General features: G+C 44.9%; 1 long non-coding RNA gene across 1 annotated transcript in view; it reads left to right on the forward strand.

The window, feature by feature from the left end:
* LOC146200143 (uncharacterized) overlaps positions 1-6,000 on the forward strand; it is a 520,757-nt gene that overhangs the window by 513,780 nt on the left and 977 nt on the right. The window lies entirely within an intron of this gene.

A 6,000-nucleotide genomic window follows, 5' to 3' on the forward strand; every position in this document is an offset into this window, starting at 1 on the left:
GTGAAATTATAACAATAATTTTTATTTGAATGAAAACAATACCACATCAAGTCACACACGAAAACACGAGAATAAATAATAAAACGAAATATTAAATTACACATGAACAATGTACTTTGCGAAATGCTTTTAGGGTGGTAATGAAAACTGAAGAAGGGCGGATTTAAAGGCATAAATATTTAATGAATGTTTAACAGTAAGTGGTATTGAATTCCGAAGAGTGGTACCGGAGGATCGAGCTGTTTGTTTTCCGTAAATAGCGTTTGATTTAGGCAGTGAGAAATTACTGCTGTTGGAGAAACGTGTGTCCCTGCGATACGGTATTTGGTCATTAGTGATTAGGGAAAATTTTGTTCACAGAAAGAATATTTTGAGATTGGAGGGCTGGGACTACAAGTAATAATGCGCATAGCTTGACTTGAGATAATTTGAAGGGAAGATAAATGCGAAGGGCTTGTTTCCCCAAGAGCAGATGCAATACTGAATGTGGCTGCAGATGAACGGCTAATAACGAAAATGAGTGTGGGAACATCAAAATACGGGTGAACTTTAATTAGAACTCTAATGCCATGAGTAACAAAATAACGGCTTGAGGGGCAAGTTGGTGCATCATCGTGTAGAAGAGGAAGTGTTTTCCGGTTCTTCTTACAGTTGGTAGTGTGCGCGTGTGCTGTGTATCTTGTTTTGTGTTTGTGTTTATTTGCGCCACATATCTGAATGCCATGAGTAATTTTGCGCGAATCGGCAGTGATGTGAGTCCGAAATTTAAGATGGTTATCAAGTTCCACACGAAAGGAGACATGGTCAGAAGCAATGATTGAGTTTGAGGCAATGCTAACCAGACGGAGTTTCGCAAATAATTTTGCGAGGTGAACTGAAAACTCTAAAACTAGATTTGGAGGGATTAATTTACAGCAAATTATTCTGACACCAGTTCAATACATTCGCTGCATGACATTCAGTTTTTCTACCAGCTTATTGCAATGTAAACTGGAGGTTAAAACGGTCGTGTCATCTGCATGAACGAAACAATTCGAATTATTGGGAGGTCATTAATTGGAATGGATGGCACACAGAAAGGTCATTAATAGATAATAAAAAGAAGAGAGGGCCAAGGAGTGGACCTTGCGGGACTCCAATGTTTGTAGTCTTGAATTGCGAATATGTTCCTGATATGTATACAACTTGTTTTTTATCGAATAAATAGCTATTGACTAGTTTAAATGGATGTACAGATATTTCGATGGCGTCACGTTCTTTGAATTAAATAGTATGGTTGGGTGAATAAAATGCTTGGAGAGGTGGGGGAATAATGCAAGAGCAATGTTACCTTTAACAATGATAGATTTAATTTAATCAGTAAGAGAGATCACAGCTGATGCAGTTCAGAATCCCATTCTAAAGGTCTATTCACACTTGCGACTATATGAGGTCGCGCGTCTACCAGTCGCGCGACCAGAGGAGAGGAGCTCGCCACTACCGATGTTCACACTTGCGACTGTCGCCTTCTCGTTCGTCAGGCACAGTTGGGGCGAACGTCGGTAGCGGCCGCTTGCCAGACACTTCAGCTTTTTCAGGCGAGCCCGTGCGCATGCCGCGCTCTCGTGTTTCCAGGAGAACGCCAACGACGAATAGACTGTGTCAATCACCGTGGTGTCAATAAAAAATGTTGTGCCTGCGTGAAAAACCCATTTCTCAAACGTTCATGGTACCTACCGGTTAGTCCGAATATCTTTCCAATCTCCTCCAAGGCCATATCTTCCCTGCCTTTGAATTCCGGGTGCAGTTTGTTGAAAAGGTAGGGGTATTCTTTAATTGCATTGAGAAGGTGCCCGATCGAGTACTCCGGGACCTCGCTGATTGGTGAAATGGTTTGCGACTAGTAGTCGCGCGACTGAAAATTCGAGCAGTGCCCGATCGGCCCGCGGCAGTCGCTTTTCGACCGATGCGACCATTTGCGACTGTCGCTTTTCGACCAAAACGGTCGCGCGACCGCTGCTAGTCGCAAGTGTGAACGGGCCTTAAGTCAACTAGTCAGGAGAGAGAACGTCAAAATTTGATAAATAGCTGTTTAGTCTTACAACAATAGTTCTTTCGACATTTTTGCTGAAAAATGACAGAATGGCAATGGTCGGCAATTAGAAATGATGCGCTTATCTACCCTTTTGAAAACCAGAACAAACTTAGCCTTCTTCAATTCAGTAGGAAAAATGCGCGATTTGACCACCAGTTTAACAATATTAGAGAAGGCATCGCAAATAAAATGGCTATCAACTTTATATGCGACGATTGCATATTATCTAGACCTGCACTATCGTCATTTAGACTATGCATTATTTTGGAGACCTTGCACAGGGAAAAGAAAATGCTACGGGGATCATCGTTGTAATATTTAGCTACTTACGGTATTCGTATTACTATGCGTATTACCTGAAGGTAAATCAAATTAATCACTAAATGCGTCAGCAATGTCTGCAGGGTGGTTGTATGTCCTCTGCTGAAACTTGAGTTTAACTCGTCATGCGAACACTGGGCTTTTTTTACAACCCTTTTTCATAATAAAAGAAGTTGAAAGCACGCGCCCAGTGTTCGAAACCATGCCAGTGTAGCATTACTGCGGCCGGGGAGCAGCATCTGCGGTTAAAAAATAAAATCTGGGACGCTTGGACGTATGGAAATATGGGCATATGGGTCGGGAACACGGTGGAATGGCAAGGCTCCTCTGCGCTCACGCTTTAGTCGCAGCAATATTCTGTCGCGCTTGCGGTGAATATCTGACTGATCGGAATGCGTCTTTGCAGTGTGGATTTAAAACTATTAATAACAAACACTTTTTTCACAAAGTGGACTTGCGCAAAAGAAAAAAAAAGCCGGTGATAGCATTTACTTTGCCGAGCACACTACTGCCAAGGCTGAAGCCCGATTGAACGCTCAATGTATGTCGCGCATAAGCGATCATGTATGCGTGCCTCGATGGGAGCGTGATATTTTCTCACACGTTCAACATAGCGGAATTGCTTGGCTGAACAAAGTGATACTCTCGATAGCTGTTCTCGGCTATCACATAAATGTTGCCTTATTTTAATTTTGTAGCCGTGCAAGCGCAATTGCGCGCAGTAGGGGTGACTTCCAACGGTCCGTGGGTTGCAGCTCAGGAGGGGAGCATCGACTAACCGGCGCCAATGAGAGCATGCCTGAGGGCGCAGATTGGTCGTGTATGATCGGAGACTATAGTCTATAGGCTTCGTGAATTGCTTCCACAGTGGTTGGTGGTCTGGGAGGATGGTAGTCTATGTAGCGTATTAAGTGCAGTGTTTATATATACTATCTAAACTTCTGCGATGATAAAGCAACTACGAGGCGTCCAAGGACGTCAAAGCCACTGCTAGAGAGGTTTGTTCCACTAATAAGCATCCGCAGAAGTGCTCATTACAGCCCTACTAAAGTCGGCTGCAATACAGCTCAATTAATTAGTGTCCAATGAATCATGTTTCTTGCGCACGCACTCGATATTTGCACCCTGAACAACAAGAAGCATGCTTCCATAGCAAATGCTGACACCTCTCTTCAACAGATTCGCAATCAATGTAACCCTCTGGCCAGAGTGCGCGACACCTTACACTTTCGCGTAGCCTTTTCTAGCGCTGGCTAGTTCACTGGTATGGAATCTGCTCTATAAGCTTTCTTACTGCAAAAGATGACGTTCATCGAATATCCTGTCCCAAAATAACCGATGTCATATGCTGATGTTTTCTACCAATGCCTCGTCTCCTCCGCCCCTGCATTCTTGTACCCACGGAGGCAACGTATCCTAATATCGGCGTTATTTCCATACTCTCGGTCACCCGAGAGCAGTCTTGTAAAAAGTATGTCGGATACCTGCCCGTCTCTTCTCAGCCTATCATTTGTAGGATACTTCATTCTTCATTCTCCCGATTCATTCTTCGGCATAGAACGATGACAACACCTATGTCGCTCGCAGATTGTAAATTGCTTGTCCCGTCCATGTTCACAAGTTCCCGCTTCTTATACCTCGCATCTCGCACGATGTGTGGATGCGACAGCATGGTAGGGGCGTGCCGGGAGCCAGCTTCTGGCAGCCGGAGCTCGTTCCTTATTAGGGGAGATCGAAGCCCCGGCGAACTCATGAATATTTTATGGACGCGAGGGGGCGCGCGAGGCGGGCGGTGCGATTTGCATGTCGTGCATGCCGGTGCTGTTGGAGGGGCTCTAGCGTGGAGAAGGGCTTTCAAACGCCCTCAGTATTCGCCACTACTAGAAAAGGAGGGAGGAATTGCCCGCCGATCGACACCCTCCCTGTTTTCCTGCAGTTCCGTGCACCGTTGCGGAAGGCACACGGCAGCCCCTATCCAATCGTCTGGCTGACAGAGCTCGTCCTGTCACTGAAAGTTCACTTCGGCGAGTATATATACCTGCGTCGCGCTGAGTGCGTAAAAACAATTTAGACTCGAAGACCGGCCCGCGGCTAGCTCAGGTATTGGAATCCCACATGCCTGAAGTTGCTTGAAAAAAGCATCCACCGCTTTTAGACAGATGGTTAAGGTGTGTCGTATATTGCTGCGTTTGTCTAAAGAAGTTGAAGCGTTTCCTAGTTACCAAGACATCTAGTAGGGCGGATGTACCACCCGTGGATGCATTCACAACAGATTTGCAGCCGTATCTTTGCCAAATGAGCCAGCGCATGGCTAAGAAGGAAGCTCCGGCATCTAGACATTTAGCAAATGCTAGCTGCCACAGATGGGTGCAAGGTAGCTCTACTTCTTCCTCCCACGTCAGGATATCACTGCATGGAATTTGCGAAGATGCATGTCTCACGCTGCGCACACCCTGTCTGCCTTTCGCAGTGCTCCGTGAGGTGCTCCAATCTGCGCCGAGGATTTTGGGCGGCTTCGAAACGGGCGCAATGCGCGTGGTTCGGCACTTAGCGCGCCATCGCTGGGCTAGCTCTGAGCAGCTTTCCGTGCCTCCTCGGGTCTGTTCCGATTGATTCCCCACCCCTTTAATACGGGAGCCCATCCTGTGGGCGCGTGGACGTGTGGCGACGGGTTTTCCCCTGGTCTTATCTCGCACAAATGGAAAATAACGACCTCCGAGAGGCGAACCCTTTTTGATACGTTTGCGTAATTGATGAACGAGCTCAGATCACTCATACTGGGCTCCTTTTCGTAATTTCGTCCCGTTTTGCTCCTTGCCCACTATTATAGACTGCTGTGTTAGGGGATCATGGAACGAAGTTTTGCATATTATTAAAAACCAAAGGATTGGGGAGACATGGTTGCTTTGGTTTTATTCCGTTTTAAGTGATATATGGAACACTGCCACATCAATATGTGCTTGTAATTAACAGAACGGATCATTTATAGCTATTAAACTCAAATCTGTGGCATTATGACCAAGTTCCAGTTTGGATCAGGGTATAAGGAAAAAATTCACACGTTACATAGAAAAGAACGTAGTCTACTGATGTATAAGTCATCCCAATGGCATATTGAATAAATTTAAGGGTTGCCATTTCCAGGAGTTTCAGTGTGTACACATGGGGTAATGCTTTCGCACATCATGCGAACTTTGAACAAGCACTTCGACAGTAGCATGCGACAAACACAAGCGGCGAAACAGGCTAGGTAGGTTATTCACACCCATGCTTTGCAGGTATCACCGCTCATTTTTCAGTTTCACGTCATCCCAAGGCGTTCTACAGCCTTTCTGACGAACGTAGAAAGTCAGCTAAGCACATGAAATTAAACGAGCTTACTGTAGGTACAGGACAGGGTGAATTGGAGTGGTATATGGAACAGGCTTTCGCCTGCAGAGCGTGTAGTCAGGAGGATGATGATGATGATAATGATGATGGTGGTGGTGGTGGTGGTGATAATGATTTGATTTATTTATTTATTTATTTATTTATTTATTTATTTATTTATTTATTTATTTATTTATTTATTTATTTATTTATTTATTTATTAGTACCTCAAAGAC

Source organism: Amblyomma maculatum, chromosome 2 (genome assembly GCF_055883805.1).
Source record: "Amblyomma maculatum isolate TAMU_Amacu chromosome 2, ASM5588380v1, whole genome shotgun sequence".
NCBI classification, from domain to species: domain Eukaryota; kingdom Metazoa; phylum Arthropoda; class Arachnida; order Ixodida; family Ixodidae; genus Amblyomma; species Amblyomma maculatum.